This window comes from Rhinoderma darwinii, chromosome 11 (genome assembly GCF_050947455.1).
Source record: "Rhinoderma darwinii isolate aRhiDar2 chromosome 11, aRhiDar2.hap1, whole genome shotgun sequence".
NCBI classification, from domain to species: Eukaryota; Metazoa; Chordata; class Amphibia; order Anura; family Rhinodermatidae; genus Rhinoderma; species Rhinoderma darwinii.
This window is the reverse complement of record NC_134697.1, coordinates 96,568,054-96,586,454: the sequence shown is the minus strand read 5'-3', so window position 1 is coordinate 96,586,454 and position 18,401 is coordinate 96,568,054. Positions and strand designations below refer to the sequence as shown.

Sequence of the window (18,401 nt, the reverse complement as noted above, 5' to 3'; positions counted from 1 at the left end):
CAGAGCCGCACAGCGTGGACTTTGGGCAGAAGCAGAGGAGCCCGGTCTGCTGAGTCGCGGGAGCGACATAAGGGCACTGGAAGTCGGCCCGGAGAGTGGGCACAGAGACGCCGCGCGCGGTGGTGAGGCTGGACCCCGCCATCTTGGAGAGCGGACCACGTGGTGTTCCCACTGCAGGCGGGAGATCGCAGAGCACGGGCGGGCCGCGGACCTGAACGCCTGCTTCTCGGCCCATAGCAGGGCTTGGATGTGAGGAAGCTGCCGCAGGAGGACACCGAAGGGAGTCGGTGGGCAAGCCGATCCGGACCGGCACAGATAAGTTAAACGGGGGGGGGGGGGGGGAGGAGGAGGCACATATCTCCCTATCCCCTTGCTGGTAGACCCTGCTACACAGCAAATACACCCTGCAGGCTGCTGAGGACTTAATTACACATAACACAGGACTGCTCTATATCCCTGCACTCACTGCCCACTGAGAGGGGACAAAGTCTGCGTGGCAAATCATACCCTGAAACGCTGTATGGATGCCTAATTTACAACTTTCTGCTGACATAGCCACTACCTCACCTACTGCCTAGACATCCTGGGGTGAGACCTGTGAAGAGCGGTGGGAATAACCATAGAAAATCCCTCCTGGGACGTGTGCTTGGTTTTCTGGGGGACCCTCTCCTGCTTTTGATGATCTTCATGCCGCTGTATATGTGAGTTGAGCGGCCCTCCCCCACAGTGCACTTATCCCGTATATAAAAGCCCTCGGCCCGCCTGGCCTTTACCATCTGCTGGATGGACAAGTACTTGAATAAATCTGGGCAGGCTAGAGCCACCCGATCCTCCTCGACGGCGCTTCCTTCTGCCGCGACAGCCTCCACGATGCAGTCTACACAGCGGAAGAAGGGCTCATCAAAGGGCCTGGCCGTGGCAGCCGCACAATCACACCAGGGGACGCCTTCCGGCGAGTCAGTGTCTGGAGACATAACACCACCAAATCTTTCAGGGCCTCCGAGTCCGTCTTCCCAAGTATCGTTAATGCACATCCAGGCCGCTGAAGTGGCACAAGAGGTATCCCGCCTCATCATCCCTATCTTTGACAAAAGATTGGACCTTCTACAATCCTCTATTAACACGGTGCTGGCACAGGTGACCGCAAATTCCCAGAAGCTGGGGGACTTGGAGACCAGAACCATGTCCTGTGAGACGGAGGTGACTCGCCTGGAGGGTCTAACCACCCATCAAGATGTCCTTATTCACACACTGCAAGAAAAACTAGATGATTTGGAAAATCGAGAAAGGCGCAATAACCTGCGATTTGTTGGTATCCCGGAGGAGGTTACGGCAGAAACACTTGCCAAGTATTTGTCCACTGATTTGCCCAGGGCTCTTGGAGTCCAAACGCCGGAAGATCCCCTGTCCATTGAGCGGGCCCACCGCCTAGGACAGAGGAGAGACCAGGGTGGGGGGGGGCAGGCCGAGGGCTGTCATAGCCCGCTACCATAACTGGACAGTTAAAGAAAGGATCCTCAGGGCGTACAGACAGGCCCCAGAGCTTCGGGTTCAAGGCCACAAAATCTTAATGTTTCAGGACTTTTCGATTCAAGTGTCCCAGAAGCGCAAAGCTTTCACACCGATCTGTAAACATCTCCATGATCACAATATCCGTTTTCAGCTGTTATATCCGGCAAAATTACGTGTGGTGGAGAATGGTCGGGCCCGGCTGTACGACTCCCCGGAGGAAGCTGCCAGAAGATATCCTCCAGTGGTGGCGGACTGATATATATTCATTATACTGTGGCGGAGTCGGTTCACTTTCTGGCCTATTGGCTTCTTGTTGGTTAAATGGGTCTGGAGACCCTTGGTTTGCTCTATGGAAGCTATCTGTTTTTCTTCGCCTGTAGATGGGGGAGGGTTTATAGTACCCACCTCACTCACTGTAATGTACTTACTGGTATGATGATGTTATTTTGTTTTTTTATGGTTAGATTTTCATGCTTGCCGCCTCTCTCTTTTAGGTTACCTGTAGCCTCTTGTGACCGGAAACGGTCCCCCCGTTCTTGTATGCTGACTACACTTCGCGCTCGCTGGGACGGGAAGTGGCGTCGTAATAGCGTTTGGATCATATTGACAGAAGTCATACGTCTAGACACAGGATGAGTACCCTAATAAGCACATCACATGAGTCCCATACACCCCCCACCCTACACATAGTGTCATGGAATGTGGCAGGTCTGAATACCCCTGAAAAACGGCGCAAAGTGCTCGCACATATAAAGCGCCAACGCGCAGATATCATCTGTTTGCAGGAAACTCACTGGAGAACGGACCACTATGTTCCTATCCGGGCATCCTGGTTAGAGGCGCCAGTGGTCTCCACGTACTCCACCAAGACACGTGGGGTCGCTGTATATTTCAGGAAAGGCCTGCCATAATCCATCCAAGATAGGTATTCTGACCCCGATGGCCGTTTTGTATATATCCGACTTATGGTAGCTGACAAATCGTACTCTCTTCTTAACATTTACGCCCCCAACCTGACGACTGACGGTTTTTATCCTAAACTACTGGAATTCTTGCTGCAAAGGGAATGTTCGGACCTGATTGTGGCTGGAGACTATAATCTAGCTTCTTACCCTCCCCTCGATAGATCGGGTGGAGACCATGCAGACTCCCCTCCCAGTTCGCAGATGGCCTTCTTCATGGAGCATCTCTCCTTATGTGACCCCTGGAGACTCCATAATCCACAAGTGAGAGATTATACGTTTTACTCTGCAGTACACGACTCTTTTTCCAGAATCGATTATATAATGCTCACTACAGGCTTGTTTTCAAGAGTAACACGGACGGATATCCGACCCATCGCCATATCAGATCACGCCCTTGTATCCCTAACCTTAGAGGGGCTGCCCCCTATGCCCCGGACGAATCTGTGGAGGTTCCCATCATACCTTTATGAGTCAGAGGACTTCAGAAGCTACCTAAAAACACACTGGAATAACTATATCCAAGATCACAGCCAGCAGCTAGATGATGTAGCCTTGATATGGTTGGCTTCTAAAGCAGTGATGAGGGGGCATATAATAAGTTATGTAAACTTAAAACGTAAGAAAACACAGACACAACTTCTCGAGTTACAATCTAATCTCCTTAGAGCACAATCCATACACGCGGGCAACCCCACCCCTGACTCTAAAAAAGAATTCTTAGATGCGCAGGGCCTACTGAACACTTTCTTACAGGGGCACGCAATGTGGCAGGTGAAGACCTCCCAAAACAAATTTTACAGGTGGGGCAACAGGGTAGGATCCCTATTGGCATATCTCACGCGACCCCCACGCAACACGGGCCGTGTGCTTCTGGCAAGGGATACACGCTCAGGGGCACTACACTCGGAAACTGAGAAAATTGAAGCAATATTTGCGGAGTATTATGAAGACCTCTACAGGGCAGCTCCCACTGATATGCCAAAAGTGAAGGCCTTCTTGGAAACTCTTTCCATGCCTAGGGTCTCTGAGGAACAAAACACGCTTTTAGAGGCGGACATCTCGGAAGAGGAAGTCCGCCTAGCTATCTCCTCTTCACACAACCACAAATCCCCAGGGCCAGACGGTTTTCCGAGTGAGTACTACAAGATGCTATCCCCAGACATAGTCCCACATCTAACTCGCTTACTCAATGACATTTACCGCAACAACCTGGTAGTAGACTCGTTTTTTGACTCTCGAACCATAATTATCCCTAAACCAAATAAGGACCCAGTCTTACCCCAGTCCTACAGACCTATCTCCCTGCTTAATCAGGACTATAAACTCCTGTCAAAAATTTTAGCTAATCGTATACAGACATTCCTTCCCGCAATTGCCCACCCTTCCCAGATGGGGTTCGTCTCTGGCAGATACTCCTCTAAAAGCATCCGGGCGGTGATTGCTGCGACAGTGCGGGCACAGGAGGCTGACCAACTTCCGACCATGCTACTCAGCCTAGATGCTGAAAAAGCTTTTGATAAGGTCTCTTGGCCCTTTTTAAACGAAACGCTGCGGGGTAGGAATTTTGGTCAGACCTTTCTGACGTACCTGCACTCCTTACAGACGCAGGCCACTACAAACCTATTTATTAACGGACACCTTTCTCAAACGATAGATTTATTCAGGGGCACAAAACAGGGTTGTCCCCTCTCCCCTATCCTATTCAACATGTCATTAGACCCCCTATTATACCACATTTCCATGTCATCCACGTTCAGGGGTGTACATCTGGGGAGATACGAGTTGAAGATGACGGCTTATGCGGATGATCTTCTTCTTGTGCTCAAGGACCCCAGACACACTTTATCCCGGGCCCTGGAGGAACTACAAACGCTGGGGAAACTTTCCGGCTACACCCTGAACGTGGATAAAAGTGAAGCCCTAATTCTAAAAGGCCCTTGCACGCCCCTATGGTCATCGCAGTTCTCCCTGAAATGGTGCACTTCTTCGATAAAATACCTGGGAGTTGAGATCACTAGAGCGCCTTCTACCCTTTATAACTGCAATCTTTCTAAATATATTGTAGCCTTAGAATCCACATTGAAATCTTGGCAACACTTCTCTCTCTCATTCATGGGCAGGGCAAATTTACTGAAAATGGTGGAATTCCCTAAACTTCTTTATCTTTTTCAATCCCTGCCTGTGTACTTGAGACCGAAGGATGAAAAGCTTATAAATAAACTTTACAGGGAATTTATCTGGGCGGGGGGCCGGCCGAGAATCCCGTTTCATGTTTTACAACAACACAGGTCTAACGGCGGTCTGAACTTCCCCAACATTAGGACTTATAATCTGGCGGCGTTGGCCAGGGTGATATCGGACTGGGCACAAGGCACCTCATACTACACTACCCCTCAGGTGGATCAGTCTTTTACCCCGGGGATATCCCTTATAAACCTTCTACATCTCCCATATGACATGTTGCCTACTGACTCTAGGGTCAACCCACTCATAATTACAATTTGGAGGACCTGGCATAAGATCCGCCACATGCTACACCTAAACACCCAATTCTCACCAGCACTGACCCTGGTCAGGAACCTGCGGTTTCAGCAGGGTACCTCACACCGTATGTTTACCTTTTGGCATGATAATGGTATTAATTCCTTGGGGGCCCTTTTGCATCCCACGCTCCATACAATGCTCTCCCTACAGGACTTACAAATTAAATACCCACACATCTCTCTCCCCTTTTTTAACTATATACAGGCCCAGAGTTATGCGCAGGTGGTGCTGGGTCACATCCCACCTGAGGAATGGACTTCCCCTTTTAAATCACTGATACTAGAGCCAGGAACACATCTGGCGAGAATATCTAGATTGTACAGATTTCTCCATCCCTCCATAGAATATAGTACCCCTAACTCAGGCCTAGCGAAATGGGAGGCGGACGATGCGACTTTAACCCCCACAGTTATACTACAGGCCACAATCTTTGCGCACAAACTCTTGCCCTCAGCAAGATATGTGGAAATGTGGCTAAAGGTGGCCCATCGAGCATATATTACACCCCAAAGGGGCCACAGGATGGGACTGTATGAGACCTCGGACTGTTTTAAATGTGGTGAGACGGAGGCAAACTTGTACCACTGCCTATGGGCGTGCCCTCGTATCCGGGAGTTCTGGGAGAGGGTTGGAGACTTTGCAAAGACCAACATGACGGGGCAGTTTGCTTTGACCTCCCAATGGGCAATACTGGGGTATGTGGAAACAGGCACACAGGATCATACCCGACACGAACTTCGCATCCTACATTTATTGGCAGCAGCAGGCAGGAAGGCAATACTGCAAGTGTGGAACCACACCCAGGCCCCACAACTTCAGGTTTTCCTGGAAAAATTATCCTTCATGATGAAGATGGATTGGGTGGAGGCTTCACACCAGAAGGAAAAAAGGGTTAAGACTTTCTTTCAGATCTGGGAGGGCTTTATTTCTCTACTACCCCAACGAGTAAAAGATAAAATACATACCTGCTTCCAACCCACTACATGGTATCAGAGGAGGAGGCTGGCTGGGGATATTATGCAATAGGACTTCCATACATGCCTGAGATAGGGTGTAGAAGGGGGGAGTGTAGACAACGAGGGACAGGAAATGGATGCAATAGACTTCTAAAAGGAGGACTGGGGGGGATAACACGTGGTAAACAGGAGAGGCGGCGGGCAATGAAGGTTTTATTTTTTGATAGTATGTTGGTTTTTATGTTTGGTTATGTGTCCGAGCAGTATGGCCCACGGTTGTGTGGCCGAGAAGGGGGCTAAAGTGCACGATTGTTCCCTCGCTGAGACGAGATAAGCACAATGGAGACGTGGTAATGACATGTATAAATTCTCGTTCTGTATAAAGGCACAGAGAATGTATGTACTTATCTGCCTGACTTGCAAGTCAGTATATGCTTTTCAAGTGCACTAAGTCGCCTGAGATCACTTTATGTTGTTATTGTGTTGTTTATATGGAAAATTAATAAAAACAAATTTAAAAAAAAAAAAAAATTCTGTAATTGGCAAATGGTACTTAGTAGATAGCTCCGCAAAGGTAAGAAGAAGACCCTCACTCCACACGTCTCCCACCCTCTCAATGCCCTCCAATTCCCACATTGACAGGTTCATATCAGGTAACAAGTATGAGAGATTCTTAATGGATAACTCTGCTACTCTTAGTGGAACTAGGCCTCTTTTTACTACCATCATTTTCCATGAAGCAAAAGCAGCCTTGGTAGTTAACATAGTTGGGGTGGGAGTGGACTGTTTAAGTGCCATAGCCCATAGGTATGAATCTAAGGAGCTAACATTTTCCCGTTCTTTTTCTATGAGAACCCAATGCAAGGACTGTGTAGGGTGCATCCATTGTCTAACCTGATCTAAAATGCAGGCGTGATAGTACGCTGTAATATGAGGGAAGCCTAAACCGCCTTGAGCGATTGGTAGGTAAAGAACCTGAGCCGCGACTCTGGCCCTTTGTTTTTTCCATACATATTTCACCAGTAAATTTTGTAATTTATGTAAATATGAGGTAGGGATCCAGATGGGCAAATTCCTAAACAGGTAGAGAATTTTAGGTAAAATCATCATTTTCAGTGCTGCAATACGCCCTACCCACGAAACCTCAAATTTAAGGAATTCCTCTAGCTCGCTGGATAACTGGCTCAGTAGCGGGGGGTAGTTAAGAGCATACATCTGAGAGGCTGGGAAAGATAATTTAATCCCTAAATAATTCAGCCCTCGAGTCGACCATTGAAAGGAGTACAAAGATTGCAAATTCTGAACCACCGAATCTGATAAGCCCATGTTCATAATTTGGGACTTATTTTCATTTAGTTTGTAATAAGAGACAGCACTGAACGTGCTTAGACTATTCATAATGTGTGGAAGGGAGGTGCAGGGGTCTGTCAGAATCATAAGAACATCATCAGCGAATAGACCTATTTTGTGTTCTGTTCGCCCTGCTTTTACCCCTCTGATTTCTGTGTTTGATCTTATGACCTCCGCCAAAGGCTCCATCACCAGAGTAAAAATCAGCGGGGAAAGCGGACACCCCTGACGCGTGCCATTAGTGATAAGAAATGGGGAAGATTGATACCCCGAGGTCAACACCGTAGCGGAAGGATGAGTGTATAGAGCCATAATGATGTCTCGAGCTTTCCCCACTATGCCAAATTTGGTAAGAACAGCCTCCAGGTAACCCCAGTGCACCCGATCAAACGCCTTCTCCGCATCCAAAGATAAAAGCAGAGAAGGCGTCCGACTTCTCCCCACCCAGTCGATGAGGTCTACAAACCTTCTCGTCCCATCTACCGAAGATCTCTGCCTAATAAATCCGACCTGATCTTGATGTATCAATTGAGGAAGTATCAAAGCCAATCTCGTGGCTAAGATTTTGGAGTACAACTTTAAATCTGTATTAAGTAGGCTAATGGGACGAAAGTTCTGCGGCCTGTCCGCAGTCTTGCCCGGTTTAGGTAATGTTATAACTGTAGCTCGGAGCATTTCTGGAGGCATTTGACCCGTTGTGTGAATATGCGTGAATAAAGCTAAAAGCTGGGGGCCTAGAATAGCTCGGAATTTTTTAAAATAGTCATTAGTAAGCCCATCAGGCCCTGGAGATTTTTGGGACTTCAGGGAACTTATAGCATCTCCAATTTCTGTCAGTTGGAAAGGTTGGGATAAGGTTTCCAGCTGGTCTGGCGTGACACACGGTAGCGCTACAGAGTCTAAAAATCCTGTAATGCCCAACGAGGAAGGTTGGGGAACCCCTGGATCCTGTTTTAAATTATAGAGAGAGGAGTAATATTGTGCGATAGAGTTCGCAATATCCTGTGGATTAAATAAAATCTCGTTTTGTTGGTTGTAAAGGAAGGGAATTCTAGATTTACAGTCTTGACGTTTTAGTTGTTGCGCTAAAAGAGTTCCCGCCCTATTACTGTGCCTGTAATACTTGACTTTCAGCCGTCTTAAAGCTTTATCGTATTTGTATAAGTCTAATTGGTGGACTGATTCTTGTTACTTTGTTGATGCTCTTCACACATAAAACATTTCTCCTTACAAATGTATGATCCTGTGAGTAAGGTTTAGTGTTATTTTTTGGTTCTGTTTTTAGTTAATTCTGTTTAGTTTGACCTAGATGGTTTCTGTTTTCTTTTTTTTTTTTTTTTCTCTTTTTAATTTATTTATTATTTTATTTAGTATCAAAATCCGAGTAAAACAAATATATTACTAAAGGAGTACATATGTTCTTAGTCCTTTATATATCATTGACTGTTCATGTTACAACTCTATATGGGCCTAAGATGTATATTTAAGTATGCTTTGAACATCCTTGACTTTTATAAGTATGATCTTCATATATGACTGTCAGCGGGGGATGTCCCGATATACTCTGGTAAAGTGGAATGTATGTACATCAGATGTTTTCTTATTTTCTCAATAAAAAACTTTTGTTTCAAAATAACAAATGGAGAAAAGAGGGAAAGGGGGAGAGAAAAACATACCAAGCAAAAAAAACATTTTATTAACAACTTATGGGGGGCCGTGCGACCATGTGTCCCCCAGGCAATAGCCTGGGGGGCCCCTGACAGTACTGTGTATCTACGAGGTTAACCTCTCTTGTTACATCTACATTCATATCTCTGCCTCTGCAGGACAATGCTATATGTGCATTTATTATGTAGCAGAATGTCCTGATATGACTGCAATCTGAAAAAAGTTTTTTGTTATAAAGAAAGAAAGGATTTTTCTAGCTGCAATCTGATGCATCTTGAGCCTAGGCAGTGTTATTTTAACATGGATACATTGCTGGAACTAACCAGAGGTATCACGTTGCACCATTACTTTGTTTCCATTCTCAAATTGTTTTGATTGGTTACTATTCCTGTCAATCAGGAACTCTTAGCATATCTGGCCTTTGATTCCGGCGGCTGCCACCCCTGGAAGAAGCCGGAAGTACCGGCGAAACGCGCGTCGGGTGTCTTTTAAATATCACCAATGTTAGATGTCAAACACTTTGCTCCGTACTGCTAAATAGCAGTTTACTGTTCAAATCAGCAGAATATCTGCTACAGTTAGGGAACAAGCACGGCAATACTGCACGCCGGGCTGCCTGAGCAGCTCTTTGTGCATGAGTGCACGGAGCTGAGCTAAGTTTGAGACAGGATCGTACTCAAACAGCTGACAGCAGCTCGGCTCCCTGCAGCCCTCCCCACATATACGCGACTCACCAGGCAGCCTTATCTTGCACAGACAAACAAACAGTGGTACAATATCCTTACTGCCTGTTAGGCAGAGTACTCACTGTTGTGTGGAGCTGGAGAACGCAGTCCAGGCGCGCTGCCTGTGTGATTGTTTGCCCGGGAGCGTGGCTGGCCTGTCAGGTCTCCTTGCAGGGCTGGAGACCTGAATGTAGCAGTTACAGCTCTGCTACATCGAGCTGTGACAAATAAGACAACACACACAGTGTTTGTCTTTGACGGGGGCTTCTTTGCTGCTGTGTGCAGTCATAAATACTCAGCTGACCGCAGCCTATTTGCTAGCCCACATAAATTGTTGTAAACCCTGACAGCTAGGTTGTTAGTATACATCAGCTGGGGGGAAGTGATTATACTGCCTGATAGGAATTTTACAGATACTTTAGATCACTACCAAGGCAATTCAGCGGACCGGCCGCCCGGTACAGACTGTGGCCCAGTCTATTCCCTCCTCCTGTTCAGTTCCTAGAATGCAGCAGTTGCAACTCTGCTGTGCTGTGTCTATTCATATAAGACACATGTACATGTAACCCATTACAGTCACATTAATACAGGGGTTTCTCCACCGCTGGGCTTCACCCACAGCCCGTGAAGGAACCTCTGGGTTCATGTGCAATCAGACTGTCTCATCATTGACACTGAGGGGGACAGTTATTTGCAATTACTTAACAACCCAATTTCTGGTTTAGGGACTATTATAGTTCCCTCTCTATTACTAAATAAGGGGGAGGTTAGACACATATATATCCTTTACAATCCGGAGCAATCTAAACCAGACATAATTTGTCATAGTGCGCCAATTTAGGGGACTTTGGCGCAACATCATTTTTCATCTAACATTGTTTTAATATAAATTTAATAATAAAGTATTTTTTATTTTTTTGCAATTACAAAACACACTACTTTTCCCACTCCCCGTTCCTTTATTCATATATCGACAATTGGTGGTGTACACCTAGTGTGAATTACTCCAGCATATTATATATAAAATTGTAAGAGGGTAATACCTATTTAAATATATCACTGTCTGAATGGCCCCATTGAATTGCACAGGTCCGTGTGACGTTCGTTGTTTTAACGCGAGTAAAACGAACGTGAAATACGATCGTGTGAATAAGGACTAAAGAGGTGTTCCCATAATCATAAATTATCACCTATCCAAAGGATAGGCGATCATTTTCTGATCGCTGTGACCCCCACCAATCGTGAGGAGAAATCACTGCGGAGGATATTGAATGTAGCGGCGGTCGAGCACGTGCGCTGCACGTCCATTCACAGTCTATGGGAGTGACGGAAACATCCGAGTACAGCGTCTCCTCTATTATTGGGCGGTCCCTGGCCGGTCCCGAGGGCCTAGCAGCTAAAGTCAGTATAAAAGAGTATACAAAATACATGTAATCATTACTATAAGCCTTACATGAGCTCACGATAAATGATACGTTCTCGGATATTGGCGGATTTGTACAATTTGTTACATTTTTCTCGTGTTTATGGTCAGGTTAAGGGTTAAGTGTAGCGCCACACATAATATACAACACAAGACAGACTTCGGTCGTGTGGATATTTATTAGATTTGGCAGGAGGGCAGCAGACGTGAGCTATAAGGGGTAATTCGCGAGCTATGCCACCATAAATTGTTCTCCGTATCCGCCTACTTGTTTATGTAGCAGAGGTGAAAGCGTTTACAGTGGCACAGCGGAGACCGGTACCAGCCCGACTGCACCCGTGAACATGCCACAAGCATGGTTGAGACCAACTACCCTTCAATGACCGCTTCGTGGTCCGGCGATCAGAGCGTGACATGATATAGAGGCCGGTTGTCACCATTAATACATAGCGGGCCCTGTAGTATAAGGTGCGTGGCGCGGCGTCATATCTCTAAATCTCCCAATGAGGAGACGTGTATGAGGATGTGATGGATTCCGGCCTTGGTGGTCACATGGCTTCCGGGCGTCCTCTTCTACGAGGAGGGATTTGATGAAAATGACAATATTTTTTTTTACGTTCCTCTAGAAATTGAGAAGCAAACCTCCGGCAAATACAAGAGGAGACCGGAAGATGGAGGTCAGTCTTCTATCCCACGTGTCCCCAGGGAACATGTGCGGGAATCGTGGTTGTCAGACATGGAATTATTATGTAGAACTTTATAGCCCGTCTCTGGGGGAGAGTGGACGTTGAGATAGCCGTGTGCCCCCCATAAGCTGGTTTCCTGGACCCACATTAGGTCGGGAGCACGTTCCCCCACCAGTGGCTTCGGATATTTGTATAGATAAAGAAGAGGTTTTCTCATAGACGACTTCCTTCAGAAAAGAGCGGCTGATTTTGCCGAGGCTCCTGGGTGGGGGCCCCCTCTGTGACATCCAGATGCTTTATGAGACAACCCCTTTAAATATTTGGTTGTGGCTCTGAAGACTAGACAGGTCGGGGTCCTGTGGTTGAAGTCTTGATATATGGGGGTTCTTTGGTGCACATAACGTTACAGGACGGCTTCACTAGGACGTTATGGGGTCTGCAGAAAGTAAAGTCTGCTGCGACCTGGATGTGGACGTACCTCTGGGCTCCTCAGTGTGGAGGGGGCGCTGTGTCCCTGAATGTCTTCTCAGGAGAGATAAACACTGACAGGACCTTCACCTTATCTTACTGCTGCTAGTTAACCCCTTCTGGTTCACATCATTAAACGAGATCAGGAAGGTTTGTCCTACTGAGGCTGTGTATCTAAGCCTATCGTGTGTGATACTGCCTGCTGAGCTGTGTATCTAAGCCTATCAGGTGTGATACTGTCTGCTGAGATGTGTATCTAATCCTATCATGTGTGATACTGCCTGCTGAGCTGTGTATCTAAGCCTATCAGGTGTGATACTGCCTGCTGAGCTGTGTATCTAATCCTATCATGTGTGATACTGTCCACTGAGCTCTGTATCTAATCCTATCATGTGTGATACTGTGTGCTGAGCCCTGTATCTAATCCTATCATGTGTGATACTGCCTGCTGAGCTGTGTATCTAATCCTATCATGTGTGATACTGCCTGCTGAGCTGTGTATCTAATCCTATCATGTATGATACTGTCTGCTGAGCTGTGTATCTAATCCTATCATGTGTGATACTGTCTGCTGAGCTGTGTATCTAATCCTATCATGTGTGATACTGCCTGCTGAGCTGTGTATCTAATCCTATCATGTATGATACTGTCTGCTGAGCTGTGTATCTAATCCTATCATGTATGATACTGTCTGCTGAGCTGTGTATCTAATCCTATCATGTGTAATACTGTCTGCTGAGCTGTGTATCTAATCCTATCGTGTGTGATACTGTCTGCTGAGCTGTGTATCTAATCCTATCATGTGTGATACTGTCTGCTGAGCTGTGTATCTAATCCTATCACGTGTGATACTGTCTGCTGAGCTGTTTATCTAATCCTATCATGTGTGATACTGTCTGCTGAGCTGTGTATCTAATCATATCATGTGTGATACTGTCTGCTGGGCTGTGTATCTAATCCTATCATGTGTGATACTGCCTGCTGAGCCATGTATCTAATCCTATCATGTGTGATACTGTCTGCTGAGCTGTGTATCTAATCCTATCATGTGTGATACTGTCTGCTGAGCTGTGTATCTAATCCTATCATGTGTGATACTGTCTGCTGAGCTGTGTATCTAATCCTATCATGTGTTATACTGTCTGCTGAGCTGTGTATCTAAGCCTATCAGGTGTGATACTGTCTGCTGAGCTGTGTATCTAATCCTATCATGTGTGATACTATCTGCTGAGCTGTGTATCTAATCCTATCATGTGTGACACTGTCTGCTGAGCCACTGTATCTAATCCTATCATGTGTGATACTGTCTGCTGAGCTGTGTATCTAATCCTATCATGTGTGACACTGTCTGCTGTGTATCTAATCCTATCATGTGTAATACTGTCTGCTGAGCCACTGTATCTAATCCTATCATGTGTGATACTATCTGCTGAGCTGTGTATCTAATCCTATCATGTGTGACACTGTCTGCTGTGTATCTAATCCTATCATGTGTGATACTGTCTGCTGAGCTGTGTATCTAATCCTATCATGTGTGATACTGTCTGCTGAGCTGTGTATCTAATCCTATCGTGTGATACTGTCTGCTGAGCTGTATCTAATCCTATCATGTGTGATACTGTCTGCTGAGCTGTGTATCTAATCCTATCATGTGTGATACTGTCTGCTGTGTATCTAATCCTATCATTTGTAATACTGTCTGCTGAGCTGTGTATCTAATCCTATCGTGCGTGATACTGTCTGCTGAGCTGTGTATCTAATCCTATCATGTGTGATACTGTCTGCTGAGCTGTGTATCTAATCCTATCACGTGTGATACTGTCTGCTGAGCTGTGTATCTAATCCTATCATGTGTGATACTGTCTGCTGAGCTGTGTATCTAATCATATCATGTGTGATACTGTCTGCTGGGCTGTGTATCTAATCCTATCATGTGTGATACTGTCTGCTGAGCTGTGTATCTAATCCTATCATGTGTGATACTGTCTGCTGAGCTGTGTATCTAATCCTATCATGTGTGATACTGTCTGCTGAGCTGTGTATCTAATCCTATCATGTGTAATACTGTCTGCTGAGCTGTGTATCTAATCCTATCATGTGTGATACTGTCTGCTGAGCTGTGTATCTAATCCTATCATGTGTGACACTGTCTGCTGAGCTGTGTATCTAAGCCTATCAGGTGTGATACTGTCTGCTGAGCTGTGTATCTAATCCTATCATGTGTGATACTATCTGCTGAGCTGTGTATCTAATCCCATCATGCGTGATACTGTCTGCTGGGCTGTGTATCTAATCCTATCATGTGTGATACTGCCTGCTGAGCCATGTATCTAATCCTATCATGTGTGATACTGTCTGCTGAGCTGTGTATCTAATCCTATCATGTGTGATACTGTCTGCTGAGCCGTGTATCTAATCCTATCATGTGTGATACTGTCTGCTGAGCTGTGTATCTAATCCTATCATGTGTAATACTGTCTGCTGAGCTGTGTATCTAATCCTATCATGTGTGATACTGTCTGCTGAGCTGTGTATCTAATCCTATCATGTGTGACACTGTCTGCTGAGCTGTGTATCTAAGCCTATCAGGTGTGATACTGTCTGCTGAGCTGTGTATCTAATCCTATCATGTGTGATACTATCTGCTGAGCTGTGTATCTAATCCTATCATGTGTGACACTGTCTGCTGTGTATCTAATCCTATCATGTGTAATACTGTCTGCTGAGCTGTGTATCTAATCCTATCATGTGTGATACTGTCTGCTGAGCTGTGTATCTAATCCTATCATGTGTGATACTGTCTGCTGAGCCGTGTATCTAATCCTATCATGTGTGATACTGTCTGCTGAGCTGTGTATCTAATCCTATCATGTGTAATACTGTCTGCTGAGCTGTGTATCTAATCCTATCATGTGTGATACTGTCTGCTGAGCTGTGTATCTAATCCTATCATGTGTGATACTGTCTGCGGAGCTGTGTATCTAATCCTATCATGTGTCATACTGTCTGCTGTGCTGTGTATCTAATCCTATCATGTGTGATACTGTCTGCTGAGCTGTGTATCTAATCCTATCATGTGTGATACTGTCTGCTGAGCCGTGTATCTAATCCTATCATGTGTGATACTGTCTGCTGAGCTGTGTATCTAATCCTATCATGTGTAATACTGTCTGCTGAGCTGTGTATCTAATCCTATCATGTGTGATACTGTCTGCTGAGCTGTGTATCTAATCCTATCATGTGTTATACTGCCTGCTGAGCCGTGTATCTAATCCTATCATGTGTGATACTGTCTGCTGGGCCCTGTATCTAATCCTATCATGTGTGATACTGTCTGCTGAGCTATGTATCTAATCCTATCATGTGTGATACTGTCTGCTGAGCTGTGTATCTAATCCTATCATGTGTAATACTGTCTGCTGAGCTGTGTATCTAATCCTATCATGTGTGATACTGCCTGCTGAGCCGTGTATCTAATCCTATCATGTGTGATACTCTCTGCTGATACACTTTATCTAATCCTATCATGTGTGATACTGTCTGCTGAGCTGTGTATCTAATCCTATCATGTGTGACACTGTCTGCTGAGCTGTGTATCTAATCCTATCATGTGTGATACTGTCTGCTGAGCCGTGTATCTAATCCTATCATGTGTGATAGTCTGCTGAGCCGTGTATCTAATCCTATCATGTGTAATACTGTCTGCTGAGCTGTGTATCTAATCCTATCATGTGTTATACTGTCTGCTGAGCTGTGTATCTAATCCTATCATGTGTAATACTGTCTGCTGAGCTGTGTATCTAATCCTATCATGTGTAATACTGTCTGCTGAGCTGTGTATCTAATCCTATCATGTGTAATACTGTCTGCTGAGCTGTATCTAATCCTATCATGTGTGATACTGTCTGCTGAGCCGTGTATCTAATCCTATCATGTGTGATACTGTCTGCTGAGCTGTGTATCTAATCCTATCATGTGTAATACTGTCTGCTGAGCTGTGTATCTAATCCTATCATGTGTGATACTGTCTGCTGAGCCATGTATCTAATCCCATCATGTGTGATACTGTGTGCTGAGCTGTGTATCTAATCCTATCATGTGTGATACTGTCTGCTGAGCGGTGTATCTAATCCTATCATGTGTGATACTGTCTGCTGAGCGGTGTATCTAATCCTATCATGTGTGACACTGTCTGCTGAGCTGTATCTAATCCTATCATGTGTGATACTGTCTGCTGAGCCGTGTATCTAATCCTATCATGTGTAATACTGTCTGCTGAGCTGTGTATCTAATCCTATCATGTGTGACACTGTCTGCTGAGCTGTATCTAATCCTATCATGTGTGATACTGTCTGCTGAGCCGTGCATCTAATCCTATCATGTGTGATACTGTCTGCTGAGCTGTGTATCTAATCCTATCATGTGTGATACTGTCTGCTGAGCTGTGTATCTAATCCTATCATGTGTAATACTGTCTGCTGAGCTGTGTATCTAATCCTATCATGTGTGATACTGTCTGCTGAGCCGTGTATCTAATCCTATCATGTGTGATACTGTCTGCTGAGCTGTGTATCTAATCCTATCATGTGTGATACTGTCTGCTGAGCCATGTATCTAATCCTATCATGTGTGATACTGTGTGCTGAGCTGTGTATCTAATCCTATCATGTGTGACACTGTCTGCTGAGCTGTGTATCTAATCCTATCATGTGTGATACTGTCTGCTGGGCCCTGTATCTAATCCTATCATGTGTGATACTGTCTGCTGAGCTATGTATCTAATCCTATCATGTGTGATACTGTCTGCTGAGCTGTGTATCTAATCCTATCATGTGTGATACTGTCTGCTGAGCTGTGTATCTAATCCTATCATGTGTAATACTGTCTGCTGAGCTGTGTATCTAATCCTATCATGTGTGATACTGCCTGCTGAGCCGTGTATCTAATCCTATCATGTGTGATACTCTCTGCTGATACACTTTATCTAATCCTATCATGTGTGATACTGTCTGCTGAGCTGTGTATCTAATCCTATCATGTGTGACACTGTCTGCTGAGCTGTATCTAATCCTATCATGTGTGATACTGTCTGCTGAGCTGTGTATCTAATCCTATCATGTGTGATACTGTGTGCTGAGCTGTGTATCTAATCCTATCATGTGTGATACTGTCTGCTGAGCGGTGTATCTAATCCTATCATGTGTGATACTGTCTGCTGAGCTGTGTATCTAATCCTATCATGTGTGATACTGTCTGCTGAGCCGTGTATCTAATCCTATCATGTGTGATAGTCTGCTGAGCCGTGTATCTAATCCTATCATGTGTAATACTGTCTGCTGAGCTGTGTATCTAATCCTATCATGTGTAATACTGTCTGCTGAGCTGTGTATCTAATCCTATCATGTGTGACACTGTCTGCTGAGCTGTATCTAATCCTATCATGTGTGATACTGTCTGCTGAGCCGTGTATCTAATCCTATCATGTGTGATACTGTCTGCTGAGCTGTGTATCTAATCCTATCATGTGTGATACTGTCTGCTGAGCTGTGTATCTAATCCTATCATGTGTAATACTGTCTGCTGAGCTGTGTATCTAATCCTATCATGTGTGATACTGTCTGCTGAGCCATGTATCTAATCCCATCATGTGTGATACTGTGTGCTGAGCTGTGTATCTAATCCTATCATGTGTGATACTGTCTGCTGAGCGGTGTATCTAATCCTATCATGTGTGATACTGTCTGCTGAGCTGTGTATCTAATCCTATCATGTGTGACACTGTCTGCTGAGCTGTATCTAATCCTATCATGTGTGATACTGTCTGCTGAGCCGTGTATCTAATCCTATCATGTGTAATACTGTCTGCTGAGCTGTGTATCTAATCCTATCATGTGTGACACTGTCTGCTGAGCTGTATCTAATCCTATCATGTGTGATACTGTCTGCTGAGCCGTGTATCTAATCCTATCATGTGTGATACTGTCTGCTGAGCTGTGTATCTAATCCTATCATGTGTGATACTGTCTGCTGAGCTGTGTATCTAATCCTATCATGTGTAATACTGTCTGCTGAGCTGTGTATCTAATCCTATCATGTGTGATACT

General features: G+C 45.2%; 1 long non-coding RNA gene across 1 annotated transcript in view; it reads left to right on the top strand.

The window, feature by feature from the left end:
• The window catches only part of LOC142663474 (uncharacterized), a 47,558-nt gene that overhangs the window by 11,357 nt on the left and 17,800 nt on the right, over window positions 1-18,401 (top strand). Inside the window, exon 2 of the long non-coding RNA XR_012851095.1 lies at window positions 11,770-11,820. This is a non-coding gene — a long non-coding RNA (uncharacterized LOC142663474). The remainder of the gene's footprint in view (window positions 1-11,769; window positions 11,821-18,401) is intronic.